We start from the raw sequence: 25,444 nt of genomic DNA, 5'->3' as shown, positions 1-25,444 counted from the left end.
AAAAACAGTAATTACATAATTGTCTACAAAATAAAAAAATTACACTTACGGTGATGTGGTGCCTTCACGTACCCCAGCAAATATTTAACACGAAATAAAAGTAAAATAATAATTCAAACGACGCTCTTCTCGCAACAGCTCTCATAAAACTGCTTTAACGAGGCATTCCTAAACGAGTCTGGCGATAGATAACCGTAACCTTGAGATATCACCAATATTTGGTAGAGGTGGGGTCGTGTATGGCACCACCTCACCAGTTCAGGGATAACATTAAATTTACTTTTTTAGTAAAACGTAGCCATAAATAAACCGTTTTTACTTTTTTTATTGATAAAGACCCAGTAAAACTTATTATTATATTCTACATATATTCTATTTAAATATTAAAAACAAAAAGACAAGAGTCAAAACGAAAATTTACCAATTTGTATTTTGTACAAGTAAACGGAATAGATGTGCAGATATGCAAACGGGAGTTTTTATTGGTTCATGGACTACAAAACTCAAGTAAGCGTTAACATCTTTATCAACGTCTGTTATACCTTGCATTTATAGAAGGTTCAGATTAAAGCAGAAATCTGAATTGTGTTTCGAAACTATTTTACGGATTTAATATCAGATGTCGCTATTGCGTCCGTTTCGAAGCCATTTTATCGTTGCTTCCCAAAGACAGAAAAGCTCTATTTTTCACGTTGAGAACGCCTATGAATAACTGTTCTGATAAGCTTTATTAAAGCGAAATACGTATAAACAGATACATAGACGATTTGTACGTGAAATGGAATCTTTACTGTCTTTTTCATTAAGTAAGCGAATTAAACTAATTTCAAAACAAATTTCTGAAGGAAGATCAACACCAAAAAATGATCAAAGAGGTAAACATCACAATAGACCGAACGAAGTTGCCCCAGAAATGGTACAATCAGTTCACGACCACATTAGAAGTATCCCTAAATATGTTAGCCATTACAGTAGAACCGCTAATCCTAACAGAGTGTATATAAATCATGATGTCAGTATTTCAAGCCTGTATAAGGATTACTACATTGCTTGGTGGAAAGAGCGTAGTATTATTCCAGTTAAAGAGGATCGGTACCGAAGAATTTTGAACTTAGAATACAACATAGAGTTTAAAATGCCCAAAAGTGATACGTGTTCAACCTGTGATTCACTAAATGTTATGATAAGTTCTAATACCGATAATAATGAATCTAAGGCCAAAAATCTTCAGGTAAAACTACGGTTACAACAAAGTCGCGCACAGGCAATGCAGCAAGACCTTAAGGACGAAATTAAGAAAAATGAAAAAACAATAAACTCACAACACTGACATAATTTCATTTGACTTACAACAAACCTTACCCACACCTTCATTGACTGTTGGCGTAGCATTTTACCTTAGGAAAGCATGGACCTATAATCTTGGCGTACATGATTGTGTATCTGGGCAAGGACATGTTTATGTGGACAGAGTCAGTTGCAAAAAGAGGAAGTTCCGAAATTGCTAGTGTACTCCTAAAGTATATAACCCATAAGCCATCAAGATCTGAAAATCTTGTAGTCTTTACTGACAATTGCGGGGACCAAATCAAGAATTGGCTAATAATGGCATTATGGCTGCAATTAGTTAGGGAAAAAATTTACAAAACCACAGAACATCGTTTTCTAGTATCTGGGCACCCATTTGTCTTCAGATAGAGATTTTGCTTTAATAGAAAAACATAAAAAATATGTTAAGCAAGTGTTTCCTCCAGAAGAATGGTTTGAAATTGTAAGAAAATCAATAAAAAAAAATCCATTTGCAGTAGTTGAAATGTCACAAGAAGATTTTTATAGTTTTAATGAAATAGTTCTAACAAAAAAAAAACATTTACCACCGAGAAACAACCACTCAACTTTACAGACGTGCACTGCTTTCGGTTCGATAGCGAACACCCAAATTCCATTTTCATGAAACACACCCTAAATGGAGCGTTTGATGAAGTAAATGTTGGTAAGAGGGGTGTAAAATTTGGTGACAACATATTAACAACTAAATCCTTAAAAAAATATATGGAGGACCAATAGTACTTAACATTAAAAAAATTCAGGACATAAAGAAACTTTTGCCATGTATTCTTCAGTATTCAACAGTACCAGTAACATTGAACAAGACTGCAACCAAGTTAATGAAACAGAGGAAATAGACAGGAATGACGAAACCGATGTGTTTTAATAAAAAAATTATATTGTAGGAATATTCTGGCCTTTAGAATTTATATTTGTTTTGTTATTTTCAAAAAGGTCATAAGCCACTTTTTTTTGTTTGATAAATTTTTTCTTAAAAAATGCAGTTTTCCTTTGTATCCTTTTTTAAAAAAATATATTTAATAATTTATTATGTATGTAAGAAATTAAGGTAAACATTATAAACTATAAAAATGTGATTTCAGGATTTTGTCAAAACTTTAAATGTGATTTACTCAAAACTTTTTAAATGGGGCTTAGGTGCCTTATTGTCCCGACCTCTTCAATTATAGTTTTTACCAAAAACAAAATTTTTTAATTATGCTTTATGATTTATCTAATGGAGCCAATAATTATTTGAATAGATCTGAGTTGGTCAATGGTAATAAAATGCTTTGTTTGACCGTTGTAGAAATAGAGCTATAAACCTCAAACGATATTGATGGCCATCAAATTGTAGTAGAAATACTGTAATAGGGCTTTATGACCCTCGTAAATATAAGCAATCGCAGAATATTGACGACTCGCTATTTTCCAAAAGCGAAAGAAGATCAGTATAAATAAATTTGAAACGGATAATTATTATTTTAAGACATTATGTAACATAAAATATTAGTTAATACATATTATAATGTAGATATTTAGTAGTTACCTACTTAACGATTTAGTAAAAAAATAAAATACAAATACAGTGTTAAAGTAGTGATAATTCTTAAACGTATGTGGTTTTTCAGAGAAATGTTAAACACCTGTTACCTATAAACCCTTGTTACCTATAATACACACATCAAAATAATCGTGGGGGCACCTATATTAATAGTTTTAACCCTTTCGGTCCCAGCTTATACTAGAGTGTACAAAATTTTCAAGGCATCTCAACCAAAATTTTAGTTTGATTTTATGGTATAGTACCGGTGTATATGTGAGTGTACAAACATACCATAGATTTAATTTATTTCATAAGCAGGTCTAAACTCTAATTTCACTATTTGGGAGAGTGAGTCATCGTTTAGAAGTGGGGAAAGACGTATGAAAATCCAGTGGCGTTCACTCACTTTTATTTCAACGTTAATTATATTATATTGTTTAAATATTATTGTTCAAAATAGGCCACAATATATTTATCTGGTTTTTACTGAAGTTTCAATCTCTATATCCAAAGACCGTTTTCAAAGATATAAATTATAGTTATATTTATTTTATTTGTTTATTATTATATATTTATATATTCTTATATTATTTTCTTTTTTTTTCTTAACTTTAAAAACGGTCTCTGTAATAGAGATCGAAACGTCAGTAAATTAAACCTATGAATAAATATTTTGTGGCTTATTCCCTACTGTCTCCTAAAAATACAGAATGCCACAAACAAAAAGCTATAAAAAACAAGTAATTTTGCAGAAAGCTTACTGATGCCACCCGGTTGCCGCGGAAGTTACGCTAAAACGTCTTTTGACGTGACCCGCCCTTAAAGAGTTACACAATGAAATGTTTTTAAAACAAATTTTAAGACAGTTTTCACACCACCCGAGAGGTATGTCTTGTGGCGCGTTACTTTTTTTTAAATGGGTGTTTGCCAAGAGCCATATTTTACCATTAAATAAAGTAAACAAAACACTTAAACAGTATAAAACAAAACAAAATAAAATCCTATAAAACAAAATAAAATAAAATAAAATAAAAATAATTTTGGATGTAACAAAACATTGTTCTATTCTAACACAAACACTATACACACTTACTATGTTCTTCTCGTTTTTTTTTTGTTTTTGGTTTTTTTATGCTGATGTTCCTACTAAACTATTAGAAAATATTCGCTTTCTAAATCTAAAGATGCAGTGCTGCTATCGCTGTCATTATCTTCACCTGGTGTAATTATAATTGGCTCTAGTAAAACTTCGACATGAGTGTCAAGTTCCCACATACGATATTCTTCTTTAATTATGTGGCCTATACATTTAGCCCATTTCTCTGGAGTTACATGGAGGATTGCTTGAATCAAAAGTTCCTTAACTTCGTTTAATTTGAACGTTTTGTTATTGCGTGCTACTTCTCCTTTTACTTGCGCCCAGATAAGTTCAATGGGATTAAGTTCGCAATGATAAGGTGGTAGACGCAGAACTTTAACCCCATAATCTTTTGCAGTTTCATCCACAACGTATTTAAGATATTCACTTTTCCTTAACCGTGCAATGTCAAGTAGTTGAATTTTGAGCACTGATTCTTCGTATGCAATCCCCTTTTCTGTAAGCCATTCTTGAATTTTCCCTTTCCGCCATGCCGTCGTCGGTAATTGTTCTAGTCTGCGGCTATGATATGGCGCATTGTCCATAACAACCACAGACCCAGATTCCAATTTTGGTAATATTCTCTTAAACCAGCGCTCAAATACTTCAGAAGTCATTTCTTCATGATAATCACCTGTTTTTTTCGACTCAAATTGAAGCAAACCATCATCAAGGAACCCTGTATCACTTCCTATATGGGTGATTATTAAACGCCGTCCCTTTCCTGATGGAGCCTTTAATCCTGTAGACCAGCCTTCTATAAATGCTTCGCGTTTACTTTTTACATTTAAATCTTGCCAAACTTTTCCAACTGTATGACCTTCGTTAATCCAGGTTTCATCCAAATAATATATTTTTCATCCAGTGCTGCGAATTTTTCGTATTTCTTCTAAATATTTTCTTCTCCACAGAACAATTTCATTTTTTTCTAATAGCATACTTTTTCTGTTGCGTTTTACGTATCGAAAGTTCATTTCGTGCATGGTCCTGATTAAGACCCTACGAGATATCTTGGGTAAAGAGTCATCATTTTCGAGCTCTTGAGAAATTTTTTTCAGTGTTGGAATTTCACTCCGAAAATAAAATGAATGAATTTTTCGACGTATAATATTCCTTGTCTCGTCATCCAAAACAATGCTTTTCCTACGTCTAGTTTTACCTTTTTCTTGCTTTTTATTTTCCGATGTATTTTTAAGTACACGATAAATACAGCTAACGGATACTTTTGTTAAACTGCTACAAATGTCGACCACTTGGCTAACGTTTAATGCCATTTTTCTGCCGAAAATTCCTTCATAAACGTCATTATTACCTTCTCTTCGGACGTTAACATTTTCCGTCTCTTTTGCGGCTTTTCATTCTTGGAATCAACATCAGAATTTTGCTGTCTTCTCTTGAAACAACTCGGTTTTTCGTCCATTGTATTTTAATAATCTGGATATATACTATATATACAATAATTTCAAAGAATATAACTAAATATTTACTATAAAACGACAAACTATAACACTCTTATTATCAATAACACGTTTTATCAATACTACAATACAGTATTGATAAAACAGTAGTGACAACAATAAGTTTACAAACTTATCACATAAAATATACTCACAAAAACACATGCACTATTTACCATAGAAACACCAATGTTTTCTTTGTTCATTTCTTCAACAAAAAATAATAAAAACTAGTTTTACTGCATGTCTGGATCCGAATTGTAAAACCGAGTTCCCTCGCTAATTCCAACATTGCCAAACGATTGAAAAATAATGTTTTAAAATATCGATTTTTATTTTATAAATTTAAATACGTAACGAAACGGAACATATAAATAAAATTTATTTTATTACAATTTTGTGCTTAATTTTTACTATTGAAAAAATCATGTTTTTTGGTATTTTTATGACGGTAATAATCGCTGCGTGGAAGAATACAGGTTTTGTATGACCATAATTACTACTTGTGAACAAGATTTGGCTACACTGTACGACAACTTCTGGTCAAGTCTACTATAGAGAAGCACAAATAAATATACTACTTTATATATTCTGTAATTTCTTATGAGGAAACGCAAATTGCAATCGAGAAAACAGGCAGTTTTCGAGGGCCGCTGTGTACATTTAAATTTGAGGATATTCGGCGTTTAAACTATGAAATCACTCTTCTGAATTGAGGGTTTCTACTATAGCGTCAAAAAGATTGAATAAAATAAAATATTACAGAAAACATGGATGACTTCTATTGGCAATGCAGTACTCTAAAATATCGTTGTTTTATTGTACTACAGATTTTACCAACCGGTTAGAAAAATTCTTTGCTACAGATAAATGTACATTTGTGATGTACAAAGTGTTTATTTAGCGCATTTTTGACTTTGTTTTGTTATTTGAGTGAATTAAAGACGCGTGCACTGTGGTGTACAATGAATTTCAACGGTCAAATTAAACTAGGTAAGTGTAGCCTCACGTTTTGTTAATTTGTTTTTAAATCATGTTTTTTGTTGATAACAATGAGTCGAATTGATCGAAAAAAGCCGTTGACGTACGACGAACTTGTTGAATTGATAAACGACCTATCATACATTGAAGTTCTTAGTGATGATGGAGACGATGGATGGGAAGCAGATTTTCACGAAGAAAATAGTAATGTTTATAAGACAATATCAGTAATGTTAGTAACCTATATTTTTGTATATTTAGGCTTTCGTGATTGCGCTGACGAAGCAATTGCCACAACGTCAGAGGAAGTGCAGCCTGAACAAGGAAGTGAAGACGAGCAAGTAAATTCTTCAGAGGTACTAGGTGTTAAAGTAATCGAACGTCAGCCGGTGTCCTCTAGTGTCTTTTAAGAAATCATTAAAAGTAGTAAAGCCGCTCTTCTCATTGAGTATTATGTAGAAAATGAGCTAACGCTCTAAAAAAATATGATCTATGCAACTCCAAATGTAAATTGGTTTGAACCAGAGATCAATTGCCTTACTGACTTGAATAGTCCTGTGCGTTTCATGAGAGAATATTTTACTCAAGAACTTTTTACTATAATGGCAGAAAATACCAATCTTTGTGCAGTTCAAGAACATTTCCGATTTGTGCCAAAAAAAACATCAGAATTAGAAATGTTTGTAGGGTTGCACATCATAATGGGAAACTTGAGCTACCCACGCATTCAATGTTACTGGGAGAACAAGTTGCTCATTCCGATGGTAGCAGACAATATGACTCGAGACCGGTTCTTCAAATTACGCCAACATTTACATTTTGTGAACGTAGAAGAGAAGCCGGTCAATAGCACAGACAAATTTTGGAAGATGCGGCCATTGTACAACATTCTTCGCTCCAAAATGCTACAATTACTTTTGGAAAACACATTGAGCGTTGATGAACAAATGGTCCCTTTCAAAGGGCGTCTAGATGTGAAATAGTACGTCAAGGGAAAACCATGTCCTTGGGGGATAAAAATATTTGCGCTATGTGGCACCAGTGGTAGAATGTATGACTTCTTGATATACCAAGGTTCTTCTACAGAGCTCAATCCCCAAGAGAAAAAAGCTTACGAACAGGGGGCTGCAGAAGTTCTGAAATTGTGTAAGCGGATAAAAAAATAACGTCAAATTATTTTTTGACAACTATTTTTCAAATTATAATCTCCTTCAAACTTTAAGACGTAAGCACATTTATGCATCATGCACTGCTCAAATAGACAGATTTAAAAATCCGCCATTTTCAAGTGATCTTGAAATGAAAAAACAAGGCAGTGGTACTGCCCAGGAACTTATAAGTGAAGACGGAGAGGTCATCCTTACGAAATGGTTTGACAACAAGGCAGTGGTAATGGTCTCAAACTATATGAGTGTGGATACAGTGGACCAGTGTAGAAGATGGGATAAGGTGGCGAAAGAGTATATCAACATTCTACGACCAGAAGTAATAAAGTATTACAATGAACATATGGGAGGTGTCGATAAAATGGACTTTTTAATTACTCTCTAGCAGACTTTCATTCGAAGTCGCAAGTGGACATTTCGACTTTTCACTCATGCTATCGATTTAGCTTGTACAAATGCCTGGCTTGAATATAAGTCAAAAGCAATGGTACTCGGTGTACCCAAAAAGATGGTCTTAGACCTTTTACACTTTCGAGCGCATGTTGGTGAAGCCCTCATTTTGGGCAACAAAACTAATCCAGCAAAACACGGACGACCATCAGCTACACCTCCTTCTACATCCTCCACAAGCAAAGGACGACAAGAACAAGCACCCGTAGACGATGTTCGACTGGATCGATATGGCTATTTTCCAGTTTTTGATGACAAAAGTTTTGCATCTCGCTGCAAATTTCCTTCGTGTAAGAGAAGGACTCATATAAAATGTGAAAAATGTAATGTTTATCTACTCGTATATGTTAGTAAAGACCAGAATTGTTTTAAATTGAATCATATTTAAAAGAAGCTTTTTGTGTTATTATTTCCCAAAAAAATAAAAAAATATAAATATTTGATCAAATATTTACCCGTCACCAATTGTACCGTTGAGTCCCAGTGTGCACTGTGGTGCACACATCATAACTCAAAAACTAGTAAACTTAAGCTTTTGGACAAAACGTCAAAAAATTACAAAAAAATAATAATACTTATATGCCAAAAAAAAACAGAATTTTTTATCATCACAAAATAAATCAGGACCGAAAGGGTTAAATCAATGTTAGCTGCAAATACAAAAATAAATTTATGCTTTTAATCTATTTTGTTGTTTTGTTGATTATTTTACCAACTTGTGGTGATGGATGGTGATGCTGATAAGAATAGATTTTAATAATAGAAAAAATTTAACAAAACTTCAATATGCGTTGTTGTCTATAACATAAAAAGTAATATTTCTTTATTGGTACCTGATTTTAGATATTTATGTGGATTTTTATTAAGTTTTGCAATCGCCAATATTGGAGAGATATCATTTCAATCACGAAACGCAGTGGTGTGCTATCGGCATGCTTAAAGCTGGCAGAAGTCAAAGGGACGTCACAGGTTTTCCACACAAACAAGTATCATTAATCATTTGTGATTAAGGTGTGAAAAAACCGGTGATGTTGCTGAACGTCCTACAGGCTGTACAAAAATAACCAACCAGATTAAATACCGTTATATTGGGTTGCATACTTTGCGAGATCGCACTGTAATTGCGTCACAATTACAAATGAGGCACCAGGCAACACATCAGGTGTTTGTACGTGGTTAAACAGGTAAAAATGTATGCGGTGGCATCAGTTTTGGTAGAAGAACCAATCTCGTTTGTCTTGAACGGTTTCTAAATGCAACAGACTATCTCGATATTATCCTTGAATCTATAGTTGTATCCTTTGGTTGCCAATTTTTAATGAAATTGAGGTTTTATCATTAGCTGCACAATCACCCGATTTAAACTCAATTGAGCATATATGGAACATATTGGGCAAACTCAATTTACAGCAAAATATTGCGTTCAATACAAGACAGCAACTGTTTGAGGGCCTTTCAATGGAGTGGAATAGAATACTGCAGCAAGACATTGACCATTTGATTATGAGATTGCTTTACAGAATGATGTAAAACAGTAATCAACAATCGTGGAGGTCATACACTATACTAACTTAACCTAAAGACTACTTTGTTGGGTGTTGAGGGGCAATTAATTGGTTTTTACTTTTTTTTGTTACCATTTTTTGACTTGTCTTGGAGTTCTCTTGTAATTTTCTAGAAAGCTATTGCAATAATCCTATGAAAATGTTTATTTTATATTCAGGACACTTGTTTATAACTTCTTATTAGAAATATTGAAAATAAATTATTTGAACTCCTTCTGTAATCTCTCAATTTGTTTTTGTCCCCTAGATAATTTTGATGTGTGTTACATATTTTATTTAATACTAATCCTAAAAATAATCCCAAAACAAAATAAATAGGTAAATTTACAAAATAGGACAAACAGAATATACAAAATCGAACAACGACTACTCGAGGTTAAACAAGTCCTTACCAACTAAACCTATGCTCCTACATTTTGCTATCAATTGATGCCACTTCCAGACTTCTTCTAATGTATTGTAACGAGCCTGACACTTCAATAATTCTTTAATCACGTTTTAATAAAAATTTTAAATTAATAAATTCATTAATATTTCTTAATTTGTAATTTCTAAGTTGGTATTAAACAGCGACTCCAAGCGGCACTTTTGGCAGACATGATTATCCGGCTAGCAATAAGCACTTACTCTGGTTTGAATTTTTGGGAAGATAAGTTCAGTTGACTAAAAATATAGGCGGTGGGAGAAGGCTAAATTTGTAAAGAATATTAATTTTTTTTGGGGAAGAAAAATATGGAAAAGTTTTAGTTGTCTTGTAGTGTGTACCGTTTGATTTATAGCAACTCTTAGCCGATAAGTGGATTTAATTATCAATAAAAAGTATAAAAACCATCAGCCATTTTGATTCCTATAATATTGTCATGTTTACTTTGATAGTCGATATATCTATGTGTAATTTTTCACATAATTTCATTAAGAAATATTCTACGTCTAAATCGAAATTTATAATAAGGTAAAATCATATGTCAAATTTCTATTTTACTTTCTGGCCTTAAAAAATCATATAATTATATATCTATTAAGACTATCTATAAAAATATTCTGTCTCATACCGTTCTTTTATATTATAAAATACATCCATAGCATGCTTTTCGTTAAAATTATTTATTTAATCAATCAATCAATTTAATCAATAAATTATTTATTTACAAAATCATTAAAGCTTTTTGCTTTCACGAACAAGCTTCTCAGTAACTTGTTTATAATATCTTTCAAGGTTAATCAACCTTGTGTTTTTCCCTACTTTTTATTAAGAGTAAGAAGGAACTCTAACACAAACGTTCTTTTTAGCCTACTTAAGACATTAAATCCAGAATAAAGGATTCTTCATTTTTATTTTTGTTGTGGTTTATAATAAAAAAGAAATTGAGTTGTTCCCCAACTGGGTTTGCACCTTTGCCGCCACCCTTAGCTGTTCCTTCAGAGATCCAAATCTTAAATAAGACTTCCCAGACAACTTCCGGGAACCAGCCGGAAAGACCTCCCTCATTTAGAGTGTGGAACACTGCTAATTTGTATTAAGTTTAATTGATCAATTATAATAATCTTTGTATAATATTTTTTGTTTAACTTTAAATCCTACTATTTCAACTAATAATAAAGACCCGTCATTTTTTTAAAATAATTCTAAATAACATTTAAGGACTAATTATTTTCAACTACAGGTTGAGGTTTTAATTCAACTCTGTTGTACGGTTTTATGTGTACACATTTAATCAGAGAGTTCGTTATTGATATTTTATTATTTTATACTTAAACCTTGGACATCTATCCCGTCAGGATAGTATCCTTATTATTTTTTTAGGACATTTAATTGAAAGCCGAAGTACAGAGTTACATCTCTAGTAGGCAAGTAAATTACCGTTTTAGGTATAGCCATTAAATTTTTTCTTATATTTTATTATTTGTAAATTCAGGTCATCAAGGATCAATTGTGTATAACCAGGAAATTATTTTAGTATATAAGTAACTAGGTTAACTGTACATAAATGGTGGTGGGTAGCTATAAAGAATTAGACTGTATCTGTATTTGGTTAGGTATTAAATTTCTTTCCTTTTTATTTCAGCAAACAGCTTTACAATATACTTATATATTGGTATTGATACCTTGGAAGGTATATGTTAATACTTTCCTGGCGCCTTCTTAGATCACATCTTAGAGCAACTTCTATAGTCTATCACTTACATTTACATTATTCATATATATTTTTTTTATTACCTTGTTATTCATTTTCTCATTTTAGGGTCTCTGTAGGGCATGTAAATTGGCCGAATCCTCTTTTGAGTGTCAAGTAGTCACTCTCCGGCACATTCTGCTTGCCAGCTTTAATTTATTTGTTTTTTGTCACATTCGCGCTCTATTGTAATTTGTTACATTATCCCAAATACTTTTATTATATTACACATACACATTTAATTACATTGGCGTCCAACACCCCCCTCATACTTTTTGTTACAGTATTCAGTTCTAGGTTAATCCTGTGTTCATTTTCTTTGCTTTTCTTTTCCTTTTAGTTTTGTCCTATTTTCTTTCCGCCCATTATAGCACAGCTTACTACACTTTTATAGAATTTTTCTTACACGTAAAGCATCATTTGTATCTTCTTAGATACAAATAACTTCGATCATTTGTGCCATCTGTATCCAAAAGGATACAAGAAATACTTTTACTTGAGGCTAGCTGAATTCAAAAGAATGCAGCGTTTGTATTTAATTGAATGGGGGAAAGGATGGCTTCTTCTTCTTAAGGTGCCTTCTCCATTACTGAAGGTTGGCTATAACTACAGCAAATTGCTCTCTATCTTGAGCTGTTCTTAGTATCGAATATGTGTCCATGCCTGTCCAGTCTCTTACATTCTTCAACCAGGAGCATTTATTTCTTCCTTGACCTCTTCTTCCTTCCACTTTCTCTTCCATTATTAGTCGTAGGAGGTTGTATTTTTCTCCTCTGTAAATATGTCCTAGATAACTCGTTTTTCTGTTTTTACAATATTTAATAGTTCTCTCTTAGTACCGATTCTTCTTAGCACCTCGTTGTTGGTCACGTGCTCTGTCCAAGAAATCTTCAGCATCCTTCGAAAAACCCACATCTCAAAGGCTTCTATACGCCTCGTAGATGTAATTCCGAGAGTCCATGTTTCGACTCCGTATAGCAATATAAAATAAATAAACGTTTTTACAAATTTGTATCGGATATCCAACGATAACGTAGAATTAATTAGGAATTTTCTCATTCGTTGAAATGCGGAGCTAGCATATTCTATACGAGCACGTATTTCGACCTCGTGGTCAAGATCGTTTGTTGTCCAACAACCAAGATACTGGAATCTTTGTACTGGTTCTATATATTTGTTATAGATGCAAATATTAATGTCGACATTTGGTGCACGTGTAACAGCCATCACTTTTGTTTTATATGTGTTTATATTTAGTTCCAAGCTATCTTCCTCTCTGGTTATGAAATTCAAAAGTCGTTGTAAACCCTTAGCACTGTCCGCAATAATGACGGTCTCGTCTGCGTATTTTAAGTTTACGTATTCTCCGTTGATTTTTATTCCTTCTTCAAAAGAATGGCTTGTTGGTCCAAAAGGTTACAGATGAATTAGGCCGCCCAAATGAATAGGCTGTAACGATACGATCGTTAATAATCTAACATTTCGAGCGTTACCAAAATCACAGTCAAATAATCAAACCGAATCCCTGCAATAGCTACTAATTCGCCGCCGTTGGAGTAGGCAACTTACAATACAATTTAATATATCGATTGATAATATAATCGATTCCCTTGTCATTGGAGAGGAAGGAAACCTAACCTTATCTATGAAGAGAATTCTGGTCATTTTGGAAGAGAACTTCGACAAGACAAGTTAAATTATCACGGCAGACAGGACCTAGGAGCAGGGATAGAAAAAATTTTTAAGTTATTATTTTTGGGAAATGTGAAGAGTTTTAGTTTGAATAAGAATTTAGTTTGTACAGTTTTTCTTTAGAAAATTACGTTGTTTTTTATGGGAAAAGTTACTTTCCTGTTACTTTCCATACACGTACTATCTCCATTTAAATATTACAAGTCCTCAATCATCTAAACTTTCTCACCTTAGTAGAAATATCTAACCATCATTTTTTATATATACATATATGTATAAGTAAATTCCAGTATTGAAATATTAAATATTTGAGTCAAGGTCACTTAATGACCAATATATTCTAGTTTTTGTTATTTCAACAAAAACTAATAAGTATAAGAACACGGAATAAAAAGGTTTTTTTGTTCTCTTGTAGCCTGCCGGCTCCAATCTTTGGACTTTTTATTTGGGGAAGAATATATTTTTTTTAATTTGGGAAATACTTGAATTCGGGAAGAGCTGGACGGTTGATTTTGGACAAAGAAACCATATTAAGTTGGAATTTTCTGGTTGGTCTGCCAGTCCTCGTCAGCTGTTACATTAGTCAACATAGGCAGAGCCACCTCAGAGTCCATCCACTACCTGGACAATAGACAACAGATTAGGGAACTTCCTTCCCAGCAATAAGGCTACTAAGAACATTTATTATTTTTTTAAAACTATTAATAATTAAAATTTCAATTTTTTATATTATATTATATCCTTGGATACTTAGGCCTTCAGCCTAAGTGGGTTACGAAACAGATTTGTGCACAATCCCTGGTTAGTACCCTCAACTCTTTGAATCCTTTTACTTGCCTTTATTTTTACATTTCTACTTTATCTTTAATTTATTCATTTATTAATATTTTACATAACAACATAAGTTGTCAGGATACATTATCCCATTTTATGGTTACTAGTACGTACCTTTATTTTGTCAGATTGATGTAAGTTTTGTACTGTTCTAATTACTTAACTGACTAATGTCATACTTTAAAACTGCCTCCTTTATTATTTTGTCTAATTATTTAATTGTTTTTGTTTATTTTAATTACTATTTACTTCATGTGAGATAACAGGTAATAGATGGACAAAGCGGATACTGGAATGGAGACCAAGAGATGATGCCTACCGAAGCAGAGGTCATCCACCAACACGTTGGACTGACGATCTAAAACATTGTCATAGGAATTGGATGCAAGAAGCACAAGATCCAAATAGATGGAAAATTATGAGGGAGATCTATGTCCAGCAGTGGGTAAACGAAGATTAAATGATGATGATGACTCCATGTGAGTTATTCAACAGTTATAACCTACTTACCTATTGACCTCATTGTCAAAGGACTGGGTAGATCCATTTTTGTATTATACTTTTATTTTGTGTCGTACTTTTAGATTGTTTTTGTTTAGAACTGTTTTTGTAAATATTAATTTTATTTGGGGAATATATTTTAGTCATTGTCTAGTAGATATAATATATATGTTTTGGGGCTATAAGTAAATTAAGATTGTCATATAGTGTATAGAGCATTTCAGATATTTATTTGTTTTCCCATAATTGTTTATTTTTAGTTATAAGTTTCCAGTATATACACATATGTCCAAAAGTTTGGAATATTGGAATATTTCATCCTTTTATTGATTTTTATATATAAAATCTTCTGAATAGTTAAACATCATTTTGTTTTAATTATCAACAATACTAAATAAATCTCAAAACCAGATAAACGATTTGCGAAAAAAATATTTATTTTCTTGGAGTGAAAAACTGACAACGTACAACTTACATTTAAAAATAAATTAGTATAAAAAAAAATAATTTTTAATAAAACTAATAATAAGTATTTCCTCTATTGGCCTGTATGCAAGCCTGCAGACGATTTGGCATGCTGCCGATTAACTGGTCGAGCTGGGCTTGCGGAATTCTCTCCCATTCTTCACGAGCAGTATCTTTAAGTTCTGAAAGTGTAATAGGGGGATTGTTTCGCTTCTTGATGCGTGTTTTGAGAATGTCCCAAGCATGTTCAATAATGTTCATGTCGGGGAAATTCGAGGGCCACTGCAATGTAGATATTCCTTCTTCTTCAAGAAAATTTTGTACTGCTGATGTTCGATGAGGAGGTGCGTTGTCATGCATAAACACAAATTCATCACCTACTGCCCCTCGGAATAGACGTACGACAGGATTTAAAACTTTCTTGATGTATACAGCACCAGTGACTCTTCTCTCCAGAACCAGCAGTGACGTCCGTATACCACTCATAATACCACCCCAAACCATAATACTGCCACCTTTAAATGGGACACGCGGTTTAGCTGTTTCTAGTGGGGCTTGTCGTCCTGGGACCCTCCAAACCAGTGTTCTTCACGAATCATATACAAGTCAATTTTTGACTCATCAGAGAACATCACATTATTCCAGTTAGGGTCATGATGTGCCATTTCTCTAGCCCATTGCAACCTTACTATTTTGTGTTGGTAGGTTAGTTTAGAAACACGTAGCGGCCTTCTACGATATAAATTTACCGCATTTAGTCTGCGTGTTATTGTTTGCTGTGAAATATTCAGTCCTTGAAGCCTGGAAATTTCTCTGGAGATCCCACTTGTAGATTCCAGATGATTTCTACGAGCTATAAATGTTATTTGCCGGTCTTGTGCTGCTGTTGTACATCGATTTCTATCACTTCTGAGACGATCCTTGACTTTATTTGTATCTTGGAATTTTTTTTAATTTTCGATACAGCACTCTGAGTAACATCAGCAATATTTACGATATAACTTTGCTTAAAGTCCTGTTGTAACAAAGCAATTACTCTGGATCTGTCAAAATGAGATATAACGTTTTTAGGCATTTTTAAACGGCTCAATTCAAATTTAAACGAAGACTGAAATAATGTGTAAATACGCTAATCAGTTGAATGTGACCAAAATCATACAAAAATGATTTAAATTGTTTGTCATTTTCATTTAAAAACCCTCTAGAATGAATATCATCAACAGTTTTAAAACCACCATAGGCGTAGATATATTATTGGTACGTATTCCAAACTTTTGGACATGTGTGTAACTATAGATACCCCAAATTGGAGTGATATTCAAAATTCACCCTGGCGCCCATCTCACGATCATCTTAGGATTGATCTAACCTTAAGTTACTAAAGGCAAGCAAACGTGCCGACCTCCTCTCTGAGCACAACTCTCATTCTCTTGAGCTAAGCCTATTCTCTTGTAGTGTTTTAAGTAAGCTTTATATTTTCTTTTGTATTGGTTACATTCCCTGTTGGTTGACAATTTATTTTAACCATAAGTATTCTTATTCACTACAGTTTATCTTCATTAAATATAATTTCCCTTTAAAAGATTAACCCTTGGCTTAGGCCTTCCCCTTATTAGTTTTAACATTCCCTTTTTAATCCGTAACAAGGCCGCCCAAATAATCCGATTTCAATTCCATAAAATAAGTTAGATAGGTAAAGCGCTTTTTTATGAATAACAAAATTAGCAAACTTTTATTTTGTCTAGTTTTTATTGTGGGAGATTTTAAAAAATTTCATTATTTTTTTAAATTCAGATTATTATGCAAAATCTATTAAACCTATTATAATGAAATTTGTTGGGATGTTTTATTGTGTAAAAGATTTTTCAGATGAATAACGAAGGCCCTAAGCGCAATTTAAGTGGTTAAACAATATTAAATTACAAGACTTGTTTCCTCCTGTTTTGTATTTATGGCTATTATGCAGCACGGGAAAAATTAAAACATTTTAAACTATCCGACTCTTTTAGAAAATTTAATTGTGGCTATACTTTAGGACGACTTTGCTCTAAAATAAATTGTTTTAAAGTTATAAGTAAGGGGAGTAAAACAAAATCGATGTTTTTAGTAATTTTTAAAGAGAGGGACTATAAGTCAATTATTATCACTGAAGTTATCACATAAATTTTCCTGTAAAAATCAGAGTGTCATCTCTCACAATCCACCTCAAAACAGATCCTCCTTGTTCCAATGGTGTCTTAACCCAGACATGTACGTATGACAAAATCATAAAATTATTTTAACGTAAAACATTTCAATAAAATTATATACATATTATAATATTAAAGTTATAATGGTGAATAGCTTAATAGCTGGGACAATATATTTCAGTTTTTATACGATGAGATTTTCTATGTAGTTATTTAAATAAAACATTTAATATTTTTGTCGGTTAAGGCTGTCTTACGAGAATGATGATGAATTCGCTCATATTGAAACAAATCTCTAACAACTAGCATCCGTTATAGTTACAAATGCCACCAGACTACAAGGAATTATGTAATTCGTATTAATAAACGTTGTCGATGAAGCTCTCAAGATCCAGCTAAGTTTGCCGGAGACACTCTCCTAGGATAGGTGCTCTTAGTGGCTTACGTGGTTAGGAAATCTCCTTAAACACGGATTATGATCGTGATGTCTAGTTCTCGTTTTATGCAACCCGCATAACCTCTTGCTCCATCCCTTCCCCGGTTTACCGCCACTTCTGAGACTCATCGGAAATTGAAATTCCCTTTCAAGTACGAATGACATTTCTGGTTGAATTTAGTTCAATACAAGTGTTCTGGAATTGGAAATTATCCGCTGTTGATAGTTAGAATGAGATCTTCTAGGATTAGAATAATACTAAAATACGATTTAGTAAACTCATTTCAGAATATAGATACCTATCTGCTAGCTTGCCGACGTGCTAACGGAAAGGTAATCATATTAAGAAGCGGTCTCTCGCGTTGTTAGTTTAAGACGAGATAATCAAAACTTCCAATAATCAATTCAATAAAGATCCGTGTTTTAATTACGCTATGAGAGCGATAGAGTTTGATTAAATGTGGTGAAAAAGTTAAAATGTGGTTTATATAAAAGTATCATAATATAATACATATGAATACACGAACATTTATATTATATACAGTTATTCCCATTTAATCGATATTTTACTTGCGTTTGGAAAAACATTGAGGTTATGTATACATATTTAGGCAATTTCAATATATTATATTTAATTTTTACAATACTAACAGAAATCGACATTGAAACATAAACGTATATTCCGAGAATTTGTTTCCTATTGGTCTCTGTCTAATTCAATAGAATATATCATACTATCTTGAGAGTTAATTGCCTTGTAGAAAATTTAATTGAGTTAACTAAATAATACACTAAAATATGTATAAAACGGAATTGCACCACAGTGAAATTTTTCGATATAGACAGGATTTTGTTTTATCCAGACTAGATGATAAACAGAATATTTTGTATATTTAAATATTGGTTATTATACAAATAAGAACTTTTATTAATTCAGACGTATTTTATGTTAGTATCTTCTCTTCTTAGAGTGCCATATCCCTACGGAACGTCGGCGACTACCATGCTTATAATATTTTTATACTGATCTCGGTCTTGCGCTACGTGTAGCAATTGGTCCGCTGTCAAACCTGTCCACTGCCGCAAATTCCTCAACCAAGAGAGTTTCTTCCGTCCTATCCATTTCTTTCCTTTGATTTTACCGTTGAGAATTAGCCGAAGGAACTCATATCTTGGTCCTCTGATTATATGTCCAAGATATTCTAGTTTACGCCTCTTAATAATATTTAATAGAGTTCGTTGATGTCCCATTCTTTGAAGAACTTCTTCGTTTCTGGTTCTGCTAGTCCATGGAATTTTTAGTATCCTTCGATACAACCACATCTCAAACGCCTTGATTTTATTCATGATATCGGCGTTTAAAGTCCAAGTTTCACATCCATACAAAAGTACAGACCACACGTAACATCTTGTAAACTTTTCACGGATTTCCAAATTTAATGAGTTATTGGATGATAGAGGCTTGGATTTTTGAAATGAGTTTCTTGCCTGTTCAATTCTACATCGAATTTCGAAGGATGGATTTAGATTTTGGATAATTAAACATGCAAGGTATTTGAATCTCTGAACTCTCTACAGCGGTTGTTGGTTTAATATCAGTTGGGTTGCGCCGATATCCACTTTATTGGTCACCATGTATTTAGTTTTATCGATATTTATCGACAGTCCCCAATTTGTGCATTCCATGTCAACTCTATTGATTAGCTCTTGCAGATCGTCGATGTTTTCAGCTAGAATCACAGTATCGTCGGCGTACCGTATATTGTTAATTATTTCTCCTCCTATGATAATTCCTTTTTGATCTTTTAAAGCTTCCCTAAATAGATTCTCAGAATACACGTTAAAGAGGGTGGGAGATAGTATACAGCCTTGTCTTACGCCTCGTTCAATACTGATTGGCTTTGATTCTCTGTTGTTGGTATTAATAATGGCTGTTTGGTTCCAGTAAAGTTTGGCAATAAGTATGATGTCTTTCTCATCTAGTTGGATGCTCTGCAAGGCGGTAATTAGTCTGGTATGCTGAACGCGATCAAATGCCTTTTCAAAATCGATGAAGCACATATATACGGGTTTTCTTACCTCCCAACATCGTTGAAGGAGTTTTTGCATAGAAAATAGTGCTTCTCTAGTTCCAAGTCATCTCCGGAACCCGAACTGCTCTTGACTAATTATTTCTTCGCACTTGTTGTTAATTCGATTTAGAAGAATATGTGGTATAATTTTATAATATCTAATAAAATTCTGTGATATCATCCATAAGACAAATTTTTGGAAACACAACGGTATTTGACATATCGAGACCTCCTACGTAAAGTATCGTAACCAACAAATTTCGGTTTTTCACTTTTTTTCATTTTCATACTTCTTAGCATGCTGCTATAATTAAAATTTCAATATTTCTAATACAATGCCTCCAAAATAAGAACGTAATATTTCATATGTTTACTTTTGTTCAAGTATACAATCGTATATTCTACTACCGATATTATACGGTGGGCGAAGATTTAATTGAAGAAAGTGAAAGAAATGAAGGTACAGTCTGTCCCAAACCCTTGTTTCAGTGCGTCACTAATTTTGACGTCATATAGGATTTTAAAAATGTCGAGAATTATTGCATGACATTTTAGTTTAATTTGACAGTTGCAGGATCGTAATCTCTCTTTTTCTAATTGAAAATAATTTAATAATTTTAATATATAAAATGTAATGTTTTCACTGTAAAATGTCTGATAATACTAACCTGGAATGACAGTTATCATTTTATTAGTTGACATTGTGAGAATACTGTCACGATAGAGACAATCTGCGTCAAATTATATTTATGCGCATCGTTGATTGGATATCTATTTAGCGTATTCTAAACTCCAACCAATTATACATCCGTAAGTAGAATTAGCTTTACGATAAATAATTTTCTAAGTTCTATGTATAATAATCACAGACTCACGTTTTTTTCTGTCACTTCTAGCTTAATGTGTTAGAGAGAATTCGATCAACTATGACGCACTGAGAGGTTTGGGACGAACTATATGTATTATTGTGTATCGATATTTTGTAGTAAAATGAGTATTGTAATATAAACGTAATAATTTTTATCTTTACCGATGAAAAATATCGTACGTTATATTTACTATACTTTACGTTGTTTGTAATATTCAAAAAAATATCGTGTGTGTTAAATAAGATATTTTACACCGGAAAATAAATAAAAATGATTTCGTATGTATATGATACGATGTTTTACGTTGGCGTTTGATATATTGTTTTTTTATCGTATCTACTACTTGCCATATATTACTTCGTTTAGTTATTCAAGTTACAATATTATACGTACCAAAAAATCTTTACATTTAACTAATTTCATTATATCATTTCGGAATCTCCTCTGCCATCGGATATAGACAAGAATGTAATAGAACAAATTATGGATTTTTTGTCAGATACCTACAGTTGATAAAGATTTCAATACCGTTCTTCCTTCCCCGTTTTCTGGTAAATATTTATAAATTAAAAATAATAAATGTAATAATAATAATACTAGGCCTCCACTCGAAATCCCTTAGATCAAATGCTAAAAACTGTAGACACGTTTTCAAATGATATCAGTATGCACTTTGGGTTAGACAAATGTCGTGTACTAAATATAGTCAAGGAAAAGGTTCAGCCCGGAGGATTCGATATGCAAAATGGCCAAAACATCTGCTCCAATTTCCTGTTTTTTTTTGCAATTTATGGTTTTTGACATATTTAAAACAATTTAAACTACAAATTTTTTTATTGCTTTTTTTAAGTTGATTACAGATAAACAAAATACGTCTATTTATAAAAATATCCCTAGACTTTTGCGTTGTGTGTATATTCTACTCCGTTAAAATTTTAAATAATATTGTAAGTTTATTATCTTCATTTTAATAGAAATATTCAGGGATATTTTCAGGAAAGTAGGCAATAAAAACGAGTGAAATTATTATTGATAGAATCACACTACAATTTGTCATACAAATTTTAGGAACCTCCTAGGAACAAAAAAATAAAAAAAAAAATATATAACTCACTATCACCTTCATTCTGAATGTGATACAATCACACAATTATCCGACCAAAATCTAAATTCATTTGTGTCTAGGTCCTTATGTTTTGAAATAAATTTCATCTAACACGTAGAAACCTCATTAGCGCCCCTTTTGCCCTGCCCTTCATGCCACATGAAGCAAGTATTTTTATTAGCACAAAGAATATTATTTCTTTTATGTTGAGTCATATCTGAGTTTAATCCTTTAATGACCGATAATGAATCTGATAATATTACTGCTTTATTTAAATTGTGTGAATCTAGCCAATCTAATGCTTTTTCGATAGCTACCGCTTCAGCACTATATATTGAACAATGTGATGGAAGTTTAATTTTCAAAGATTCGCTTTTATGTGGAATGTAAACTGCGCAACCTGTGGCACCATCTTCTTTTTTGGAACCATCGGTATACATTATTACGTGATCATTATAGTCACTCAATATGGATCTAAGTAAGACAAAGTTTATTTGTGGGGATTCTGTGTACTTTGGTATAATGACTTTTGGTTTATTTCTTGTTACCTGAAAATTAGCTTTATATATTGGTAATCTTTTTTAACTCATTAGTTTCTAAGAAAGCATCAGCAAGTGGAGGAGAATTTTTTATGCGCCAGTATTTATTTGAGAGGTTTTCAATAGATAACTCATACAGTTGACTAAGTAGATTATTATTATTTAATCTTAGCTTCAGGATATGTTTAATTGCCATAATTTCTCGACGATTTTGAAGAGGTATTTCATTACTTTTAGCAAGTAGTACAGGGCAAGGAGTAGACTTCATGGTGCCCAAGCATATTCTTAGACATTTAAACTGAATGCGGTCTACAGTTAATAAGTGTGTGTTACTGGCGGCACCATACAGAATGCAACCATAGTCTACAATAGATCGCACGTAGGCTCTGTAAAACATCAACGCAACTTTAGGGTCAGCACCCCATCTTCGATTAGTGACACATTTAAGAATATTAATACCTTTTTCACACCTACTTTTTATATATTCCACATGTTTTGACCGTAAGAGTTTGGGATCAAGAAGAATGCCAAGATATTTGTATTCTTTGACAATAGGTATATCATATCCAGACAACTTTATTTTGTCAGGCGTACAAATCCTATGTCTAGTGAATATCATTGTGGCTGATTTGTCAGGGGAAATGGTCAGTCCATGATCAACAATTATAGTACAAGCAAATTTATAGGGTCATGAAATTTCTGTCATTGGTATTGTCAAATTATTAAAATATCCTTAGACTTTTGCGTTGTGTGTATTATCTACTACTTACAACATTATTTACCATTTTTTACAAAGAAGAACATAGTATCTATGACATACGACAAATAGTTTTGTATAGTGTCCAACGTAATTCATAGTAAGTGTTACATACTATAATTTATTTTTAATGTTGGTCTACGTAAAATATCGTTAGTGTTTTTTCTCGAAACAAGAAATAATATTAATTAAAGTACTACACAGGATTATTACCCACCTATTTCGTAATTAATATACACATTTTCAAATATATTGGTTGTTTCTTCACTGAACAATCATCAATAAACAATGAGCGAACCTTTAAACAGCTGTACTGTAAAGTTGACCGAATGCACTTACGATATTCTACGTAGTAGGTGTCGATATACTGCTACTATATCTTCGTGACTTTCACGGTAACTTATAATACCATTCTTCTTCTTATTGCGCCGACTGTTCTCGAAAGTTGTCGATCCAAATGGCAACTGTAGCTTTGGAAACTGTTGCACAAAAGATTTCTGTGAATAAGTGGTCAAACTATCTCCTAAAGTATTTTAGCCACGAGTTCTGAATAAACGCTTAAAAGTTGCAGACAACAAAGTTTTCCGTTAAAATAACCATTGGCCTCCCCAAAACGGACGCCTATGACCAATAGTAGAAATTTGCAATTGATGGAATTGATTTAACTCTGAAGGTTAAATAATCGTACTAGTTTTCGTTTTTCTAAATAGCAGAGTTCTGGAGGTATTTAAAAAAAATATTTATACGGCGTCATCTTTAAAGAGCACTAGCTTCCACAGAAAGAATTTTCGGACTAGGTAAATTGGGTTAAATCGTCTTAAAATTATCATCTCTGTTCTTCTTTTGTTAGAAAAGATTTTGAACACCCTGTATATAAAACAAAAAAGTATGTTCCGACAGTACTGTCACAACTTGTCGCATTTGACAGACAGTCGCAAAACAGAAAATTTAATACCAAACTTTTTAAATTTAAATATAGAACACATTATTCTTAATTCTGTAAACCTTGCACGTAAATTTGGTAACGTTTTTACTGTATTCACGAAACAAACCTTGAATTTACTCATAGCAGATACCACTATCTCATTAAAAACTTTAGACTCGGAACTAGAAAAACTAGAAACACAATTAATCGAATCATTACCAGTTGCTACTTTTAATGCATTTAAAGAAACATCCATACAATACAATGAACGTATTTTTTGTAAAATTCGCGATAGAAATATCAAAAAAATTAATATTATCGTCAAAATCAGATAATAAAAATCACAATAATAAATTGCAGGATACTTGGTTAGAAAATTTAACAAATGTAGAAATTCCCAGTGACGTACAAGATGACGTACGAGAACCTCAATTTAGTTGTTCTGAAACCTGACAAAACTAACAAGACTGTTATTATGGAGTCCGAAGACTATGACAGTAAAATGGATTCTCTATTTAATGACAATACAACATACCGTGAAATGATAAATGATCCTTCGAATATTTTCCCAAAAAGAAATATCGAATTAGTCGACAGATGGAAAAAATGTGCTACATCTCACCAAACACTGCTAATTCCCTTAAAATACATAATGCTGTAATTCCAAAAATATACGGTCTACCCAAAACACATAAAGAGGGTGTGCCGCTGCGACCTATTATTTCATGCATTCAGTCTCCTTTTGAAAACCTTTTAAAATATTTGAAGAACATTATTTCTAACGTAATAAATAAAAATCCACACTATTTAAAAGACGCTGATCACCTGAAATTAAAAGTCAAAAATATACATTTACCTCCAAATTATAAATTAGTTTCTCTCGATGTGGTATCTTTATACACCAATATTCCAATAGCTTTAGCGAAAGACATTATTAAAACAAAAGTGGAATAAAATCAAAGCGTTAACAGACATCCCTCTAGAAGAATTTCTGCTAGCAGTCGAAACAACATTAAAGTCAACCTATTTCCTATATAAAAATAAAATCTTCCAACAAACAGATGGATGTGCTATGGGTGCTAGCATATCCAGTACCATCGCTCAAGTTTTAGAGCATCTAGAGGATATTGTTTTAAATAAAATAGATTTTGATATACCTTTTTTCTATCGCTATATAGATGACTGCTTGAGCGCAGCACCAGAGGATAAAATGGATATTTTACTAAATGAATTTAATAACTTTCACCAAAAACT

Source organism: Diabrotica undecimpunctata, chromosome 6, assembly GCF_040954645.1.
Source record: "Diabrotica undecimpunctata isolate CICGRU chromosome 6, icDiaUnde3, whole genome shotgun sequence".
In the NCBI taxonomy this organism is placed as follows: Eukaryota; Metazoa; Arthropoda; class Insecta; order Coleoptera; family Chrysomelidae; genus Diabrotica; species Diabrotica undecimpunctata.
The sequence above is the reverse complement of the archived record's forward strand: the minus strand, read 5'-3'. Positions refer to the sequence as shown.